The 21,853-nt window shown below is 44.0% G+C and overlaps 1 protein-coding gene across 1 annotated transcript in view; it reads right to left on the minus strand.

Moving 5' to 3' along the window:
- Positions 1-17,607, minus strand: part of LOC142249617 (interferon-induced very large GTPase 1-like) — a 32,526-nt gene extending 14,919 nt beyond the window's left edge. The window contains exons 1-2 of the mRNA XM_075321347.1: positions 17,556-17,607; positions 9,363-9,436 (exon numbers count right to left, since the gene is read on the minus strand). The gene's annotated coding sequence lies outside the window, so the exon portion shown is untranslated. The remainder of the gene's footprint in view (positions 1-9,362; positions 9,437-17,555) is intronic.
- Between the last annotated feature and the right edge of the window lie 4,246 nt (positions 17,608-21,853).

Genomic DNA, 21,853 nt, shown 5'->3' on the forward strand with positions numbered 1-21,853 from the left:
GGCGCTTGTCATGGAAGAAAGCTCATAACCGATCCAGAGTCAGTTTTATTGGATAACCCCTATCCGGATGACCATCAGAAGCATACATATATGAGCAAATGGGAAGACTTTCTGGGAGAGACCATACCTCTCTGCGTTTGGCAACACATATGGAATATTGCATCCAAAACATCTTGATGCTATGTCTACAAAGGAAACCAATATAAGCTACTCACGTACTGGTATCATACCCCCTCTCTCCTATATAAACTTAATCCAGCTGTACCTAACAGCTGTTGGAGGTATGGGAATACAGGAGGAGATGTGTCACATTTGTTTTGGTCATGCCCTACTATTCAAACTTTTTGGGGGTCGGTAAAGTCTCTCATTAACAAAGTAGCTGAGCTCCAGATACCTCTGGACCCCAAATTCTGCCTATTCAATATCCCACCATTTCAACTGGGCAAAAGAGCAAAAAAGCTTTTTTTATACATAACAGCTGCCAGGTGTTTGATTGCTCGTAGTTGGAAGTCAATAGATACCCCTTCACTCATTGACCTCCAATCCTGGATACAAAAGGTGAGATAAATGGAGTATCTTTCAGCCTTATCAAATAATAGGAGACACCACTTTGAGAGTATTTGGACCCTTTGGGATACATTTTGGGTCAATAGGGATCAGTACACCTATCTACGTTTGCTGGTGTTCTACCTACCTACCCTTTCCCCTATCCTTTTGTGTTTGGAAATTTACTTAGGTATCAGCTACTGTGTTTTTGCCCATATGCTTGTGGGCTATGTCTATGCCTTTCTTTTTTTTCTGTTTGTTCTAGAAAAATTTAATAAAAACTTAAGTCATAAAATAAAGGGCTGGATGATTTCCTCAGTACACATAACATTGTTGGTTATAAATGATTTGGTGACAAAATATATAATTGGTGGAGAAAGGTTGAATTGTATGGACCTAGGTCTTTTTTCAACCTATGTAACACATGCACAATTTCAAGTGAAGGGGAACCCCCTCATCCATGTGTTGGCTCCCCGCTACATGCACACGTTTATTATTTGCTGCAGAAATTCCTGCACCATTTCTGCATCTCTTGGCATGAAAACTGCACCTGCAAAACTAGACCGATAATCAGCTGCAGTGTAAATGCACCTAAAAGAGTAATTAAACTTTTGAGAAATTGTTATTTATGTTTTAGGGTCTCCCACCAATATCTCAAAAGACCTCCTAGAATAGTGCAGCTCATGAGACAGGAGATCACACAGAGCCGAGCAGATGCAGTAGAAAGTCATAGTCCTGTCTCCTGAGCCCTGCACTTCATCTATCGGGGACTCAAGACAGATTGCTGCACTAATCTGCTGAGAATTAATGGACCTACAACAAGATATCTCCCAAAAGTTAAAGGGGTGCTCAAAAGGCAAAGTAATGTTCATTTTAAATCTCTGTCTATTTAGTGCCATTGTCTAATCTATTTTCTAATATACCTGCATTAAAAATTTCCTTACCTGTCATACAGAGTTTTGCACGAAACTCACCAACTGTCATGGCAGTGTCAGACTCTTCATATTACAGATACAGTACATCACACCAGTGAAGAGAGGAGGCAGCCACATATGGATCAGAATCAGCAGCTCCATCCTCACCTCTCAGTCCGATGTCTACCTCTGCACCACCTATATACCACCGCCAGAGTCCCCCTACTTCAATCCAGACAGCTTTGAGATCTTACAAGAAGAAGCCACCCATTATCAGGTCCTGGGCAAAGTTCTCATCTTTGGAGACCTCAATGCAAGAACAGGGAGAGAAAAAGACTTTCTGACCACAGACGGAAACATCTACATATTTGGGGCAGAGAATGACAGTCACGACTCAGAACACTCAGAGAGAAACAGCTATGACAGTACAGTCAACAAAAGTGGCAAAAAGCTCCTGAACTTATGTAAAAGTTTAGGTCTTCATATTCTTAATGGACGTACAAAGGGAGACTCACTGGGAAGATATACACTAGACTCCCATGTAGGAAGGAGTGTAGTAGACTACGCCATTACAGATATGGACCCGGCAAATATTAGCGCCTTCATAGTCACCCCACAAACGCACCTGTCAGACCACAGCCAACTTCTCCTGTACATAAAATCTACAGAGAAACCATCCACACAAAAGCCACAGCAGAGCAGCCTCTACAACCGACCTCCATCCTATAAATGGTCCAAGACGTCAGAAATAAAATATAAAGAGGCTCCCAACAGACCGGAATTACAAGAGATGCTCCACAACTTCTACAGCTACAAGTACAAGTCAAACCCAGAAGGAGTGAATCAAGCTGCAAAAGACCTCAACAAAATATTCCACACCATGGCCAAATTGTCCGACCTCAAACAAGTCAACTACAAGAGGCCAAAAGAAAAGCAGATCAATGGTTGGTTTGACAAAGAGTGTAAAGCCGTTCGAAAGACCCTGAGAACAGCCTCAAACAATAAACACAGAGACCCCAACAACCCAGACCTGAGGGAAGCCTATGACACCATACAAAAGCAGTACAAAACCATCCTCAGGAGGAAGAAGCAGAGCTACATCTCTACCAAACTTAGCCAACTCCAAGACGCCCTCCAAGACAACTCCTTCTGGGAAATATGGAGCCACATGGACACAAAGAGCAAGAAAAAGACTGATACCCATATCCAAAATGGCAACATCTGGCTCCAGTACTTCAGAGACCTCTACAAAGACATCCCAAAAGAAGGACTAAGCCAAGAGCAGGAAAACATAACATCAAAACTAAAGGCAATGGAAGAGAAAATCAAAAACTTCCAAAACCCACTGGACACACCAATTACATTACAGGAAGTTGCAGAGAAAATCACTTCCATAAAGTGTAAAAAATCTAGTGGTCTGGATGGAATCCCCCCAGAGATGTTGAAGTACAGCCCACCAGAAATTCAAGCTGCAATGGTTAAACTGTTCAACATTGTGCTGAGTGCTGGCTACTTCCCTCGTACCTGGAACCAAGGACTCATTACACCGATCCACAAGAGTGGGGACAGGTATGACCCTGCCAACTACAGAGGCATATGTGTCAGCAGTAACTTGGGAAAACTGTTCAACAGCATCCTAAACAAAAGGATCATCAGTTTCCTTACCGAGCACAATGTCCTGAGCAAAAGCCAAGCAGGGTTCGTGCCAAACCACCGCACCACGGACCACATCTACACCCTGCACAGTCTCATTCAGAGCCACGTCCACAATACAAAGCATGGGAAGATATACGCCTGCTTTGTAGACTTTAAAAAGGCCTTTGACTCAGTGTGGCACCCGGGCTTGTTCTTAAAAATGCTGGAAAGCGGAATAGGAGGAAAGACCTACGATGTCATCAAAAGCTCCTACACCGAGAACCTCTGCAGCGTGAGTGTGAACGGTAGAAGAACGGCTTATTTCCAGCAGAGCCGAGGAGTCAGACAGGGCTGCAGCCTAAGTCCAACGCTCTTCAATATTTACATCAATGAGCTGGCTGCTGCTCTGGAATCTTCACCTGCTCCAGGTCTCACACTCCATGACGCCCAGGTGAAATTCTTGCTCTATGCAGATGACCTACTGCTGGTGTCACCAACCGAGAAAGGTCTCCAAGACAACCTACAAATTTTGGAGAAATTCAGCTCCACATGGGCACTACCGATCAATCTAAAGAAAACCAACATCATGGTGTTCCAGAAGAGAAAAAGAAGATTTGACCAGCATCCTTCATTTGTCGTAAACGGCTGCACTCTAACAGGAACAGACAAATACACCTACTTGGGCCTGGAAATTCACCAGTCAGGGAGCTTTAAACAAGCCATAGAGACCCTGAAAAACAAGGCCTGCAAAACCTTTTATGCCATCCGAAGGAAATTGTATCATCTGAAGCCACCAGTGAGGGTCTGGCTAAAAATCTTCGATTCCATCATTGCCCCAATCCTCCTGTATGGCAGCGAAGTCTGGGGCCCTCACACTTACCCAGATTGGTCAAGGTGGGATTCCAGCCCAACAGAAATATTCCACCTGGAATTCTGTAAGCACCTTCTCCAGGTCCATCGAAGCACCTCCAACAGCGCCTGTCGAGCTGAGCTGGGCAGATTCCCTCTACACCTAGCAGCTCTGAAGAGGTCACTATCATTTCAGGCTCACCTACAGAGTAGCAATCCAAGCTCCCATCACCACAAAGCTCTGATACATATACGTGGGCCAGATGAACCAGGACCCCTGGCACAGCTCTCCCAAACCCAACTGGACAAAATAACCAATCACAGCAGCCTGACAAGAACCAGAATCAGGAAGATGGTAGACGAGGGCCAGGAGAGGTATGTCAGTGACTGGAGGACCGACATCAACACCTCACAGAAACTAACCACGTACCAGAGTCTACAGAGAGACTACAGACTGGCCCCGTATCTGGAGAAAATCCCGGACCCCAGAGACCGCAGGACCCTGAGCCGATATAGACTCAGTGCCCACAGTCTAGCCATCGAATCCGGTCGACACAAGCAGAGCTACAAGCCAAGGGAGGACAGACTGTGCCAACACTGTGACCTGGAGGCCCTGGAGGATGAAACCCACTTCCTGCTACACTGCACCAAGTACTCAGCAGTGAGGGACACTCACTTCAGGAGACTCTCCCATCTCTTCCCGGATTTCAGCTCCATGAAGGAGGAAGAGAAAATATATATCCTGCTGGGGGAAGAAGAGAGCGCAGTGGAGATAGCAGCGCGGTATGTGAGCGAATGTCATAGACTTCGAGAAAGAGAACTATGATAAGCCATGGACTTCCATAGCCCCCCATCCCAGATGTGGCCCCCCAATCCCCACCCTGGATATGCCCCATCCACCGTTACCACAGTCCCCACCGTGGATATGCCCCATCATAAGCCATGGACTTCCATAGCCCCCATCCTAGAAGTGCCCCCACAGTCCCCACCCTGGATGTGCCCCATCCATCCTTCCTACAATCCCCACCCACCATCCCCACAGCCCCAGGCCCTAATGTACACTTGCTTTGGCAAAACTAATTTGTATTTGGTCCTGCCAATAAAGCTTATTTGATTTGATTTGATTTGATTGATTTGATTCTGACACTCGGCTTGATGGTTTCTCTGGTGTCTCTGATCAACACAGGTAGACCCGGGCGTCGACCTGCTGTCTGCTCGTAGACAGGCTAGCAAGAGTTAACCTCTGCTTGTTATGTTTTTTGATCACATGTTGTAAAGAAGCCAATCACATCTGCTCCACTCAAATTTATGCTGGAGGAAATCTACCTACGGCAATTATAGTTTATGCTGTGTCGGTCTGGGAGTTGTGGTTTCCCACACTTGCTGGAGAAAGAGTTGCTTTGTGCTTGGTGTTGTTGTGGAGTTTACCTGTTGTCTTGTTGTTTCCACCTTGCCATTGTTTTCCTCCTTACCTCTTATTGTCTTATACCTTTTTGTGTGCGTGCTGTGTGACTGAGTTTTGGTTTCCCCTGTATCTCTAATTTTGTAGGTTAAATCACACTCCTGCCCTGGGTCCCCCGGGGGAGGAGGTATACGATCAGGGCTGGTCTGGAGCAGAGCCAGGAAGGAGACTCAGATAGCATAGGGCCCCTAGTCTGAAAGTCAGCTTAGCCCCCAGTTTCCTGCTACTCAATAGTCCCCATGACACTACCATTCCCTAACTACACTATGTAATTGCGTTTCTATTTTTTTCCCGATTTTACTTTTTGATGACGCGTCATTTGAGAATCACAGTGCATGTTGGGACACTCAAATAGAGCATTATCAAGGGGCAGATGCTGTGGTCACTACCACAGTCCCCTCCCTGAAATGGGGTGATGCTCATTTCAGGGCTTGGACTAGTCCCTGCATGCAGTGCACTTTGTCGGCTGTGATCAGCAGTAATGAGCTGGCACCAGAGCGGTGTCCCAATACCCATTGTGCGGGGACCAGTGATGTCACCTGACGTCACCCTGAAACGAGTGGCACTGATGATGCTTCATTCAAGTGAGGAGGCAGAGGCTGAGACAGTGACTGCAGCCTCTGCCCCCTGATGAATCCTTAAGTATCCCAGCATTCACTGGGATATTCCAAATGAAGAGTCATCAAAAGGGAAATATAAAAAATAGAGAGAATAGCAGTTAGATAGTGTAGTTAAGTAAGGATAAGGAAGTATTAATGCAAGTATATTAGAAAATAGTTTAAATATTGGCAGTTAATAGGAATTTTGAATGAAAATTATTTTGCCTTCTGACCATTCCTTTAAGTTTCTCTTTAAATGTTTACTAGTGCTTCTACCTTCAACTAATCAGTACTGTGGTTCCTGTATGGTCCTTAGTTTGATGATGGCTGGTAACAACAATAGCTCCAGTAATCTCCTTACCATTGTTAAGGACATACTGGGAGTTGCAGTTTCATGCAATAAAAGTGTGTATGCTAGGGGTTAACCTGACATTGCAAGTGATCGCTGTACTAACCTTGGTGATGTATTCATGTACTGATGGTGGTTCTGGTGCTGCATTTCTGTAGTGATTATTGTGACATTGATATAGTCATGTACTGACTGGTTCTAATGATGTATTCATGTAATGATGGTTGTGGTTCTGGTGATGTAGTCATGTACTGACATAGTTACATAGGTTGAAAAAAAGACCTAGGTCCATTAAGTTCAACCTTGCTCCACCAATTATCTATTTGTGTCACTAAATTATCTATAACTCACAATGATATGTGTACTGTGGAAATCAGCCCTTTTTAAATGCTGATATAGTGTCTGCCATTACTATCTGTTGCGGTGGGGCATTCCACAGTCTGACTGCTTTAACTGTAAAGAACCCTTTACTAGTTAGCTGCCAGAATCACCTTTCTTCCCCTCTCAGTGACTGCCCCCTGGTCCTTAGTATTGTCTTTGAAAGGAATAAGTCATGTGCTAGCACTTTGTATTGACCACACATGTATTTATACATATAAATGAGAGCTCCTCTGATATGTTTTTTTAGCACAGCTAAAGCTAAACAAGCCCAACTTTTCCAATGTCTCATCATATGGGAGGCCTTCCAACTCTTGTAATAGTCTAGTTGCCGCCTTTGAATTGATTCTAACTTCTGAATATCCATTTTAAAATATGGAACCCAAATCTAGATGTGGCCTTACAAGTGATTTCTAGAGGGTTATCAATACCTTAGGATCTCAGGATTTAATCTCTTTTTAAACACCCTAAAATTGTGTTTGCTTTTGCAGCTGCTGCTTGACATTGAGTGCTGCTCAGCTTACTTGTAACCAGAATACCCAAGTCCTCCTGTTCTGTAGTCTCGAGTTTACTTCAATTAAATGCAGATGCAGCAATAGGATTATACTTCGTAATAGTTCTGGTAATCTAGTCTTGTACTGACTGTGATTCTGGTGATTTATCAATGTAGATGTTGTAATTTATTAGACATGGTACTTGATCATTATAGATTCATTGTGCCAGACTGGTAATACAGCCATCTGAATTAGGCCGTATTTGTCATCTGAACAAGTGTTTAACTAAAGCCCCTATACTTATAGGCAGCTGTCTGATCATTCGGCCAGCAGCTATCTATCCAGACTCTCCTGTATACAGGACTGCTCACTTTGCCGAGAGCTCCTGTGTTCGATATAAGAGAGCCGTTTCCAGACATCTCTGGAGGTTTCTCATGATGTAGAGAATATAAGTATCTTAAGACCGAAATCTGACATACTGGATCCTTATTTCTCCGGACATCACCAGTCAGAGGCACCCATACACATTAGACTGTGGGCTGAATCTGTCGATATTGGCGGATTCTGACAACTTTTGTCAAATTTTTATGTGAGGGCTTAACTTGTTATCTAAAGGGTATATGCACACAATGTGTTTAAGGCTATGTTCGCACGTTGCGTTTTTTCCCGCGTTTCTGTAGCGTTTTTAGCTGCAGCGTTTTTGTGCCAAAACGCATGCGTTTTTGTTTTCCAGCAAAGTCTATGGGAAAAGCAGAAATCCTGTCTGTACTTTGCTTTTTTTTCTGCAGCGTTTAATTTGCATATTTGTGGTCAAAAACCATGCTGAAAAAGAAGCAGCATGTCAGTTGTTTTTGCCATTTCTGCAGCGTTTCCTTAACATTGGAGTCAATGAGAAATGGCAAAACGCAACCAAAACCACAATTCCTGCGTTTTTCATGCTTTTTACCTGCTTTTTCCCAGCGTTTTTGGCTCCAAAAACGCATGCTTTTCTGGTCAAAAATTAAAGGGTTCTAATGTTCCTTTACACACACACAATAGCCGAAAATTTAAATGCTAAAAAATAATAAACTTGACTTATTTTTCTGTTATAATGTGCATAACCGCTAATATTTCATTATAATTGATATTTTCCATATAATTTTATTAAAAGTTAATTTTATCTTTTTTTGTCTCTTTTTTCATTCTTTTTGACTAATCCAACTTTATTTCTCAGTGTCTTGATCTACAAAACGCATCTGCAGAAACGCAGGTGAAAACGCAGGTAAAAAGCGCTAAAAACGCACTAAAAACGCGGTAAAAACGCATGCGTTTTTAGCGCTAAAAAATTGCCAAAAGCCATTTGGTCAAAAACCAAGGGAAGGAAAACGTGCAGAATAAACTGCAGGTACTCTGACGCAACGTGCGCACATAGCCTTAGATGTGTGCGAATTCCATTGTTTTTTTTCACTCAGAAGACGTTTCAGGACACTGCTACTATTTTTGCTTTTTTAAATGTCATCTTTTCTGATATCTTTTGGGGACTGTTTTTTAATTAAATTGTATTAAATAAACTATTGAGCAGCTTACAAGCAGAAGTCGCCTGAGGAATGGTTAGGCCACTTCATTCAACCACTTCGCATCTTTAGAAACCTGAAGTGGTTAAAAGAAGTTCAAAAGATGACTGAACATATGATCAGCAAGTTATTTGTACACTACAGGGCATATATCCAGGTTTTTAGGGTTTAATTAGTACTTTTTCAGGTGAGTTACGGAGCAGATCCACCTGAAAACAATGTTATACACACATACCCTCAGTCTGACTTACCAGTAAGGGGGTGTGACAACTTAAGTTCCAAGGGCAGCATGAATACTGAATACAGCCCTGTGTATAGTGTAAAGGGTATACAGTGATCACTGGTGACATTATACACAGAAAATCTGTAAATATTGTAAACTACAGATAATACTGTATAATTTTCACTAGTGACCTTATGCTCAGGAGCTTTGTATATAGTATACAGGTAATATGGTGATAACTGATGACATTATACACAGGAGCTCTGTATATAGTGTACAGGTAACACAGTGATCACTGGTGACATTATACACAGGATCTCTGTATATAGTGTATACTGCACAGGTAATACAGTGACTTACCAGTGATGTCTCTAGTTGAAATAATTCATCTTCGCTTTATGCTGACCGCTATGATTTCCAGCCAGGACTTGTCTCTGCAAAAGTAACACAGAGACATTTGTAACTGTTCAGTTCCAGAGCACATTCCCCACTTTTTCCCCAACTTTTACACTTCACAAGATGAAGAAAAGAAGCAACATAGTGCCTCCCTGCTCAGTAACTGGACCTCCCTTTTTGTTCTCCGTATGAAAACAGTATCCTCAAAAGTAAAATATATCACAGCAGTTAAAATGTCCCCTACTTGGCCCATAGAGTAATCATGTTACCATAAACTAATGACCCGCATACAGTAGTTATGTCACCCATCCTGGCTCCTTCCTCTAATAATGTCCCCCATCCTTTAATAAGCTCATCCATGCTGACCCCTTTCTGTAATAATGTCCTCCATCCTGGGACCTTTATTTAATAATGTCCTCTGACCTGGGCCTCTTTATTTGATAATGTCTAACTATTGTGTATATATTAGTATACATAAGGACCAAAAATTAAGAAAAAAAACAGAAAAACGAAAACATGGCACCTGTCTTAGCACACTCTAAACATCAGACAAAAACAGGAGGACAAGGAGTAAAGTGCAAATATGTTTAATAAATAGCAACTGGCACAAAAGGATCAGTGGCAAAACAGGCCGGCAGGTAAAAATGATTGTACATGATAACAAATACATATAGGGCACAAATAGAAAAAATATATCTGACAGGCTGGGTCAAATGTTAATACATATAAAATAGACAAGGCATCCAGCACATATAAAGCATGATGTAAAGTTTTGACAATTGTTTCATATAGACAGATACTAAGAACCAGCACTAGATAAGTACTAAAATACGAGTATGTACTCTGAAATGACAGGGATACATTCAGTATATAGAACAGGATCCAAAAATCACTAGTGAAAAAATACAGGTGCTGGTAAAGAGCAAGCTCTGCAATGATAGAGTAAAGTAGTTAAACAGAGTCAAAGCTCATAGTCAAAATGAACAGGTTTAGCCACCAAGGGGTGCTAAATGGATGCAAATGAACAGTCAGATTTAGGTATAAAGACATAAACAATGAATGGAAACCCAGCCAGTTAAGTAAACATACCCATAAAGTGCACAAAGCCGGCCTGAGAATCAGCAGAGCGGACCCCCGGAGAGAGGTAAAAACTGGCTAAATCCCACTCCAGGTATGCACATGATTCATGCCAGGTGAGGCTGAGCTGCAGCCAGAGAAAATCCTTTATATGACTTGGTTGTTTTCTTGATTTTTATAAAGATTGACAGCTCCTTTTGTAATTTGTAAGGGTATATTCTGATTATTTAATGCTCATATTTATCATTTGAATCCAAGTGTATATACTTTTTTAATTTTTTGATTTTTTTTTTTTATTGGTATAAAATATGAAAAGTAATTTGAACAGTTTTGATATTTTCTACTTGTAAACACTAGGGGGAGCAGCTGCTGAAATTTGCCATGTAATCCTACTGTACCGATGGCTTGCATTACAACTGCAGTAAATGTGGGCGGGATCTGACTGCGGGTGTATGATGTCTCCTTCCCTCACCTTCTGGGTGTTTTCAAAATGATAAGGGAGAATGAAGTTTAGGATCACAGCACAGATACATTTTGTGGGTGACTGCAATGTAATACTGACATTGTCATGCACAAAATGCAGATTGACTTATATTTTTATACTATTGATTAATTATCACAAGGCAATAATTCAACACCGCCATATGTTGGCATGTTCTCTCATTGCAACTTGTTTATCACTTCCTCATTTGTTGCCTGTACAAGCTAACGTTTGCTCCTCAGACCTCCATAGTTTCCCATCAACCTTTGCACTAGCCTCACCATTCTCTTCAGTGGTAGACATGTTGATTGTCTCTTGCAAGATCTTCAGCCTTTTTGGTTGCTTACCTCAGTTTAGCACAGTCAGTGACTTATTATGTTTCCTGGTTAGCGCTCAACCAATTGTACTGCTCATGCTGATGACTAGTTTGACAGTCTCTTCTGTCTTGCCTTCTAATTACCTGCCATGTTATACAATTACATTGTGTCCTGTACCATGAGTAAGCTATGTACTTAAGACATGTCAAATGCTTATACTAAGTATTCAAATTGTCTCTTCAGGGAGGATGAAGACAAACTCTGGTGCCACCTATTCAAGGTAGCAATCCTAAAAGTCAAAGTGACCCTCCAGCGAGTCTTGTCTTATGACTTAGGATTTATGACAGATCAAAACCTCAATTTGCAGACACGATGTTTCGGGACTGTTGTCCCTCATCAGTGCAAAGTATGAGATCTGATCTGGCTGTATGAGAGGCTAAGACGTAGTCTAAAGGGGAAGCTATTCTCCTTACAAAGACTAACACACCATTCCAGCATGCCAGTGAGAAGACTTATAAGCTGCAATGGTCCTCTGGGAAATATTCAAATTGCCTCTTCAGGGAGGAAGAAGATGAACTCTGGTGCCACCTAGGATTGCCTAGAAGTCAAAGTAACCCTCCAACAAGTCTTGTCATTTTTCCTATCAACAAAGTTTGTAAAGGACCCTCTGCGTCTACCTCAATGTGTCAATAGGAAAGAGTTTAGCAGTCGGACAACTCCTTCTCCCTGGACATATTGAAGGTGTAATGCAGAGTTTACTGCTGCATTTGCGTTAACAGACTTCTGAAGCGCATTGCAGATCCAGCAGTAAAGCTCCATTCAGATGTCGCTGCACACACAGACGTCTGAATGAGGCGTTGCACTGACTGAGCAGAGCGGGGTCAGTGTTCATAGCTCAGCAGCGGGATGATTACACTGCTGTTCTCTGAACACTGCAGTGACATCAGCAGTGAGTGCACTTTTGCTGCCTGATATTGTACTACTAACACGAGGCTACAATCTGTTCTCACCACTGGAAGAGATTAGTGCTGCAGCACTGCTGTCATCATTCACAGCAGTCCTGCGTTGGTGACTTTTTCCAGTGGCGAAAATAATTTAGCTGCCCGACCTGTACTCACTGCCACTGCCCTAGAGCTTGTTATAGAAATAAACTCCGGCACTCTTAAGTATTGAGAGTACATTTTGGCTTTATTAGCAGGTAATTATCAGTAAGTTAATAACGTTTCGGCTCATGCCTTCTTCATAAACTGTTTATGGGTGCTTGGAGTAAAAGAAAACTCCTTTTAATATGAGAAAACTGTTCTCAAAGGTAGCGTCTCAAACCTCTGAATGAGAGAGAAAAAGTAGAAGTGGTAATTTGTACAATGAATCCCAATTGGGAAGTGTTAAAGTGATAACCGCTATGAAGGGTTAAGTGCTGCAGAGCCAGTGATCACCGCTGATAATTACCTGCTAATAAAGTCAAAATTTACTCTCAATACTTAAGAGTGCCGGAGTTTTTTTCTATAGGAACATTTTATTCTCCTGAGCACCAGGTACAGTGAGCACAATCATTACACTTTACAGCCCTAGAGCTTCTGTCACCACCAGTGCCCGAAAGTACACGCTTCCTCTCCCCTGTCACCGCTAGCTTCAGAACACTGTGAGTGGAGAAAGGAGGAAATTGTAGTTCAGAGTACAGCAATAAAATAACGCTCAACTCCTTCCACACCTAAGAACTTGGTGATATGCCCATTTCACAGTGTAGGAGATGCTGTTGACACCTATGTACAGGGGCTGTCCTATTTGCAGTGTGTAAATATCATGCTCAGACACTTAGGCTATGTGCGCACGTTGCGTAAATTCATGCAGTTACGCTGCGCTTTGCAGCGCAGCGTAACTGCATGCGTCCTGCGTCCCCTGCACAGTCTATGGAGATTGTGCAGGGGCCGTGCGCACGTGGCGTTTTAGTGCGCAGCGCTTCGGCTACTGCCGAAGCGCTGCGCAAAAAGAAGTGACATGTCACTTCTTCCGTGCGCTTTGCCGGCAGCTCCTGCTCTGTCTATGGCAGGAGCTGCAGGCAGAGCGCACGTTCTCACCGGCACCATGCGCTTCAGAACGGAGCTTTTCAGCTGCGCTCTGAAGCGCACCTTTTACGGTGCTGGGCTAGTACGCAACGTGCGCACATACCCTTACACACCAGCAAATCAAAACTGGCAGCTCCAGAAAAAAAATATATATACATAAATACATAAACAGTACATGACATTTTGTATTAAAAATAATTGATTTTATGATTAATAATTATTAATACAAAAAAAATTGCAACAAATTGCCTTTAAGATTATGTGATTCTGAGTACCGTAATAGAATACGGTGTATTTAAAAACGTATGGGGAAGATGTGTTGGATTTGATCAGTTCAGTGTGTGCTGAACAGTACGGAGCTACATGAGCCGAGTCAACGGTAGCTGCAACCAGGGGCGTAATAATCGCAGTCGCAGGGATCAAGACTGTGAACGGGCCCGCCAGCCCCAGCTAGATGTGTGTCCGAGGGTGCACATCCAACTGAAATGCATCGCAGCACAAAGACCCGTCAGGTTCCTGCACTGCGATACACGCTGCTAGCCAAACAGAAGCGTCCAAGTGACTGGTGTCATACATTGCTATAGCATGGACGGTGATGGAAGTTGCTGGCTACACAGGAGGACGCCGCACAATATGGGAGCCAGGGAGGGTGAGTACAATGTATTTTTTGTGTTAGACAGAACAGAAACCTATTTGCCAGCGTGGGGACATATATACTGGGGGAAACCGTATATACCAGAAAGGCCCCAGGAGGGGGACGCTATATACCTGGACGGGCCCAGGAGGGGGAAAGTATATACCAGGGAGGGACAGTATATACCAGGAGGGCCCCAGGAGGGGGACAGTATATACCAGGAGGGGACAGTATATACCAGGACGGGTCCAGGAGTGGGACAGTATATATCATGAGGGGGACAGTATATAACCCAAGGGCCTCAGGAGGAGGACAGTATATACCAGGAGGGGCCCAGAAGGGGGGCAGTATATACCAGGAGGGGACAGTATATACCAGGAGGGGGACAGTATATACCTGGAGTGGGGTGGTATATACCAAGACATGCCCAGGACAGGGACAGTATATACCAGGAGGGGGATGGTATATACCAGGAGGGGCCCAGGAGGTTGACAGTAGATACCAGGAGGGTGATGGTATATACCATGAGGGCCCCAGGAGGCGGCAGTATATGCCAGGAGGGGGACAGTATATGCCAGGAGGGGTCAAAGAAGGGGGGACAGTATATACCAGGACAGGCCAAGGAAGGGGACAGTATATACCAGGAGAGAGACAGTATTTAACAGGAGGGAGACAGTATTTACCAGGAGGGGGACAGTATTTACTATGAGGGGCCCAGAAGGGAGAGAGTATATGCCAGGACAGGAGTACATGTATACCAAGATAGGTCCAGGAGGGGGAGAGTATATAACAGTAGGTGGACATATAAACCAGGATGGAGGACATAATTACCAGGAAGGAGCCCAGGATGAGGTACATTAGAACAGGATGGGGGGCATTACTACATAATGGGAGGGAGGGGAGCCTGTATGTCTTTATATGATTTCGATCTGACCAACATGGGGGGGCCCAGGTCCAACTTTTGCATTGGGCTCATCGAACTCTAGTTACGCCACTGGTTGCAACGTAACCCCTCGTTTCCTGGACTATTGATTTTTCTTTTGTTTATCGCTCAGAATAAATATGAGCTTTGGTTGAAAAAGCCTGAGTGATGACCCTCTATGACAGCAAGAGTGTCCCCCCTATACAGTGTGTACAGATTACATTTACCTTCAGGGCAGCAAGAGGTGAAGAGGCTGAGTAACTGATGTATGTTGAAACTCATGTGTTTGTCATTAGGAGAGTGAACATGTTACATGTGCAGACTACCAGAAACGAACATATATGAACGACCATGTACATGGGGCCTCACTTGTATGTCACTGCTATATTTTTTTTTCCTTTCTTTTCTTTTTTTTGCTGGTATTAGGCTATGTGCACACGTTGCTTTTTTTTCAGCGCGGAAAAAAACGCACCCTCTGGCAGAGGGGAGAATTGTAAACAATGCTTTTTGAGACAAACGCATCGAAAACGCATGCGTTTTTCATGCGTTTTCCATGCGTGTTTTTTAGGTGCGTTTTTTAAGACTTGTCAGTGTTAATAAAGTTGGTTGAACACAGACCTTTGGAAAAAAAAAACCTGTGATGTCATTTCCTTCTCCACATTCTGTTTGGATAAATGGGAGGGCTTGGAATGGAAGGAGCACCGTTTGAATTTTGGAAAAGTTGAAATAAACTTCGCGCACCATGTCACATTAGCAGGGCCCTTTGGGTACCTATACGTCAGAAAACCCCCACAAGTGACCACATTTTGGAATCTGCACCCCTCAAGGATTTTATTCAGAAGTATATTAAGCATTTTGAATCCACAGCTACTTCACCCAAAATGTTGCTGTAGCAACAATATTCTCACTTTTAGGCTATGTGGCCGTGATCCAGCGACACGGCATCTAGTACACAGTGTCAGCCTTCCTGCAGAGATGTGAGTGTTGTCCACGGGAGAACGCAGCTGGCCATGCCCACGATTTGGGTTCAGGCTGCTGTGGACTTTAGCTCTATGCTACCTGCAGAGAGCACTCTCGTCTCCACAGCATAAATTGACATGCTGAGGCTCGGGAAGCCACGCCACCGGTCAGTTTATGCTGCGGAGAAAAGAAGCACAGTGGGCATGGGATCTCCAAAAATCCTTCCACTGTGCTTCTACTGCACAACACAGCGTTATGGACGCAGGGAAAACACTCAGCGCCCAAAACGCTGCAAAACCTGATTGCGGGCACACAGCCAAAAAAGCGTCAATGGATGAATGGATGTCAAATATATATAACGTCCCACCCCCGCCTGCATATTCTAAGCTGGCACCTTTAGTACCTTTCATGTGGCACTAAAGGGTGCCTAGCTTAGTATTTATCACAAAAAAAATAATGAAAAAAATGGCGTGGGGTCCCCCCTATTTTTGATAGCCAGTCAGGGTAAAGCAGACAGCTGTAGCCTGCAAACCACAGCTGGCAGCTTCATCTTGTCTGGTGATCAATTTGGAGGGCTCCCCAGGCTTTTTTTTTAATTTATAAATAAAGAATTAAAAAAAAAAATAACGTGGGGTCCCCCCAAATTAGATCACCAGCCAAGGTGAAGCTGACAGCTTGGGTCTGGTATTCTCAGGGTGGGAAGAGCCATGGTTATTGGACTCTTCCCAGCCTAAACATAGCAGGCCACAGCCGCCCCAGAAGTGGCGCATCCATTAGATGCGCCAATCCTGGCGCTTCGCCCCAACTCATCCCGCGCCCTGGTGCGTTGGCAAACGGGGTAATAAATGGGGTTGATATCAGATGTGTAATGTCACCTGGCATCAAGCCCAGCAATTAGTGATGTCACGGCGTCTATCAGATACCAGACATAACTAATTGACAGTAAACAAAAGCAAAAAAAAATGACAAAAAAATTTTTATTAGAAAAAACACTCCCCAAATCATTCACTTGTTCTCCAATTTAATCAAAAAAATTTGAAAAAAATGGGTCCGCAAAAATCCATTTGGACGTCCCACGTCGGCTCTGGACCTTCTAGAATATGGGGGCACGTTCAGGGAACGTATCCCCCATTTTCTAGGAGGGCAGACCCTCCATTTGATTTTTCAGCTTTCTCATACACTTTGCTGGGAAAGCTGAACGCATGCAATTTGCCACTGAAACGCTGCGGTTCTAAACGCAGCATTTCCGCGGTAAAAAACGCAACATGTGCACACAGCCTTAGGCTGAGCAGCAGGAAAAAAAGTCATTAAACAGAAACGAGTATTTATAAAAAAAAAACAAAAAAAAAACAAACAACCACATTTTAATACAGAATTGCTTTTCTTTTTTTCTGGTGATTGCATTTCCCCTAGCCCACAAAATCCCCAGAACAATATGAGCATGCTTCAAAAATGTTAAGAGGACTACTACTACCCTACTGAATAACATTCAATGAGACCTCTGCCCATTTGTCTCACCTGTAATATGAGCCCCTCGTATGTATACCATTCTTTGTGTACAAGTTATGCCGCTGCAACTAAAAATAATTGTGTTTTCTCTATGCCGTCCAAATGATGCATGTGTTCAGAAAGAAGTAGAGAGAAAAAATCAAAGAAAAAATGACAGGATAGAAGATAGTGTTTTTCCTAATTCACTTTACCTTTTGTCTCGGAATTCCTGGTGTCTGTAGAGCTCAGTGATCTTCTACTACATCTGCAGCTTTGGATATTCAGAGAAAACTGGTTCCTATTTATACAGGCAAAAGCCCACTTTCAATTTCAATCTGAGTAATCTATACAGACCGATCCCATCAGCTTGACCACAGTGTCCCATTTTATAAAAACCACACTCGTATTTATTAACAAATCTTGCTTTAATGGACATTTCTATACATATATACATATAAACTGCTCAAAAAATGAAAGGGAACACTCAAATAACACATCCTAGATCTGAATGAATGAAATATTCTCATTGAAACTTTGTTCTGTACAAAGTTGAATGTGCTGACAACAAAACCACACAAAAATCATGAATTGAAATCAAATTTTTTAGCCAATGGAGGCCTGGATTTGAAGACACACACAAAATTAAAGTGGAAACAAGTCAAAATGAAGCTCAGTATTGTGTATGGCCTCCACGTGTCTGTATGACCCCCCTACAATGCCTGGACATGCTCCTGATGAGGTTGTGGATGGTCTCCTGAGGGATCTCCTCTCAGACCTGGCCTAAAGCATCCGCCAACTCTTGGAGAGTCTGTGGTGCAACGTGACGTTGGTGGATGGAGCGAGACATGATGTCCCAGATGTGCTCAATCGGATTCAGGGCTGGGAAACAGGCAGGCCAGTCCATAGCTTCAATGCCTTCATCTTGCAGGAACTGCTGACACACTACAGCCACATGAGGGCTGGCATTGTCCTGCATTAGCAGGAACCCAGGGCCAACCGTACCAGCATATGGTCTCACAAGGGGTCTGAGGATCTCATCTCGGTACCTAATGGAAGTCAGACTACCTCTGGCAAGCACATGGAGGGCTGTGCGGCCCTCCAAAGAAATGCCACCCCACACCATTACTGACCCACTGCCAAACCGGTCATGCTGAAGGATGTTGCAGGCAGCTGATCACTCTCAACGGCGTCTCTAGACTCTGTCACATCTGTCACATTTGCTCAGTGGAACCTGCTTTCATCTGTGAAGAGCACAGGTCGCCAGTGGCGAATTTGCCAATTCTGGTGTTTTTTGGCATATGCCAAGCATCCTGCACGGTGTTGGGCAGTGAGCACAACCCCCATCTGTGGACATCGGGTACTCATGTCATCCTCATGGAGTCGGTTTCTAACCATTTGTGCAGACACATGCACATTTGTGGCATGCTGGGAGTCATTTTGCAGGGCTTTGGCAGTGTTCCTCCTTGCACAAAGGCGGAGGTAGCGGTCCTGCTGCTGGGTTGTTGCCCTCCTACGGCCCCCTCCACGTGTCCTGTCTCTTGGTAGCGTCTCCATCCTCTGGACACTATGCTGACAGACACAGCAAACCTTGCCACAGCTCGCATTGATGTGCCATCCTGGATGAGCTGCACTACCTGTGCCACTTGTGTGGATTGTAGAGTCTGTCTCATGATACCACGAGTGTGAAACCACAACCAACATTCAAAACTGACCAAAACATCAGCCAGAAAGCATTGGTAGCAAGATGTGGTCTGTGCTCTCCACCTTCAAAAATACTTTTTTGTTGAGTGTGTCTTGATAATTGCCAATAATTTCCATCTGATGTCTGTTCCATTTACACAACAGCATGTGAAATTGATTGTCAATCAAAGTTGTTTAATAAGTGGACAGTTTGATTTCACAGAAGTTTGATTAACTTGGAGTTATATTCGATTGGTTAAGTGTCCCCTTTAATTTTTTGAGCAGTATATATATATATATATATATATATATATATATATATATATACAGTACAGACCAAATGTTTGGACACGCCTTCTCATTCAAAGAGTTTTCTTTATTTTCATGATTCTGAAAATTGTAGATTCACATTGAAGGCATCAAAACTATGAATTACCGTATTTTTCGGACCATAAGACGCACTTTTTTCCCCCAAATGTTGGGGGAAAGTTGGGGGTGCGTCTTATGGTCTGACTATAGGGCTGCGGCCGGGAATGAGGGTGCTGCGGTGGAGCAGGTCATCGGGGGCACGAGCAGGCTGTAGCAGCCTGCTATGACCACGTGGGCCCGCTCATTCCATATGCACGCCCATCCTCCCGCCCATCTCTCAGCGCAGAAGCCGGCACTGACAGGTGGGCGGGAGGACGAGCGGGGACGCGCGCATAGTAAAGAGCCGGTCCGCATGATCACCCCTGGCAATTACAGCCTGGAGCGATCATGTGCGGCTGTATTCACTGCCCCCCGTGCGTCATCATCAGCGCGGGGTGCAGTGAATCAGTGTACTCACCCGTCCCCGTGTGTGGAGCCGTCCCCCTGCCTGCAGCACGCGATGTCTTCCTGTCTGTGCCGGTCAGCTGATCTGTGCTGATCAGCTGATCGGCACAGGCAGGAAGACATTGCGATGCTGCAGGGGAACGGCTCCACACACACAGATCAGCGGCGCAGAGAGGAAGATGATCGGTGCTGGAGGGAGTGAGGAAAAGGTGAGTATAAACGTTTATTTTTTTCTCTGTGCCAAAAGATACAGGCCATATACCAGGATGGTATATGAGCACGATGGGGGCATATAGCAGGAGGGGAGTATATGAGCAGGATGGATGGGGGTATGTGAACAGGATGGGGGTATATGAACAGGATGGGGGTATATGAACAGGATGGGGGTATATGAACAGGATGGGGGTATATGAACAGGATGGGGTATATGAACAGGATGGGGTATATGAACAGGATGGGAGTATATGAGCAGGATGGATGGGGGATATATCAATAGGATGGGGGTATATGAGCAGGCTGGGAGTATATGAGCAGGATGGGAGTATATGAGCAGGATGGGAGTATATGAGCAGGATGGGGGAATATGAGCAGTATGGGGGTATATGAGCAGGATGGGGGTATATGAGCAGGATGGGGGTATATGAGCAGGATGGGGGTATATGAGCAGGATGGGGGAATATGAGCAGGATGGGGGTATATGAGCAGGATGGGGGTATATGAGCAGGATGGGGGTTTATAGCAGGATCATATACAAGGCAGGAGGATCATTACCAGGATGGGGTACCTTAGTAGAGAATTTGGGGACATTACACCCATAACAGTGTCAGCAGCAGATCCTCGCCCCATAACACTGTGTCATGACCACATTTTTTTGCTTAAAATTTTATTTTCCTATTTTCCTCCTCTAAAATCAGGGTGCGTCTTATAGTCCGGTGCGTCTTCTAGTCCGAAAAATACGGTAACACATGTGGAATGAATACTTAACACAAAAAAAAAAGTGTGAAACAACTGAAAATATGTCTTATATTCTAGGTTCTTCAAAGTAGCCACCTTTTGCTTTGATTACTGCTTTGCACACTCTTGGCATTCTCTTGATGAGCTTCAAGAGGTAGTCACCGGAAATGGGCTTCCAACAGTCTTGAAGGAGTTCCCAGAGATGCTTAGCACTTGTTGGCCCTTTTGCCTTCACTCTGCGGTCCAGCTCATCCCAAACCATCTCGATTGGGTTCAGGTCTGGTGACTGTGGAGGCCAGGTCATCTGGCGTAGCACCTCATCACTCTCCTTCTTAGTCAAATAGCCCTTACACAGCCTGGAGGTGTGTTTGGGGTCATTGTCCTGTTGAAAAAGAAATGATGGTCCAACTAAACGCAAACCGGATAGAATAGCACGCAGCTGCAAATGCTATGGTAGCCATGCTGGTTCAGTATGCCTTCAATTTTGAATAAATCCCCAACAGTGTCACCAGCAAAGCACCCCCACACCATCACACCTCCTCCTCCATGCTTCACAGAGGGAACCAGGCATGTAGAGTCCATCCATTCACCTTTTCTGCGTCGCACAAAGACACGGTGGTTGGATCCAAAGATCTCAAATTTGGACTCATCAGACCAAAGCACAGATTTCCACTGGTCTAATGTCCATTCCTTGTGTTCTTTAGCCCAAACAAGTCTCTTCTGCTTGTTACCTGTCCTTAGCAGTGGTTTCCTAGCAGCTATTTTAGGCTATGTTCACACACTGCGTTTTTTACCTGCGTTTTGGGTCCGTTTTGGGTCCGTTTTTGCTGCAGAAATTTCTTGAGAAATTCTTGTAACCTTTCTGCAGACATTCCCCAGCAAAACCTATGGCAAAAGAAATTAGCTGTGCACACACTGCGTTTTTTTCTTAAGAAAATCTACTGAAAGAATTTTCTTAAGAAAAAGAATGAGCATGTCACTTCTTTTCTGCAGCTAACTGCGTTTTTTGCCATAGATAATTGGCACAATAACGCAGGGAGCAACCAGCGGTAAAAACGCACCA

This window comes from Anomaloglossus baeobatrachus, chromosome 8 (assembly GCF_048569485.1).
Source record: "Anomaloglossus baeobatrachus isolate aAnoBae1 chromosome 8, aAnoBae1.hap1, whole genome shotgun sequence".
NCBI lineage: Eukaryota > Metazoa > Chordata > Amphibia > Anura > Aromobatidae > Anomaloglossus > Anomaloglossus baeobatrachus.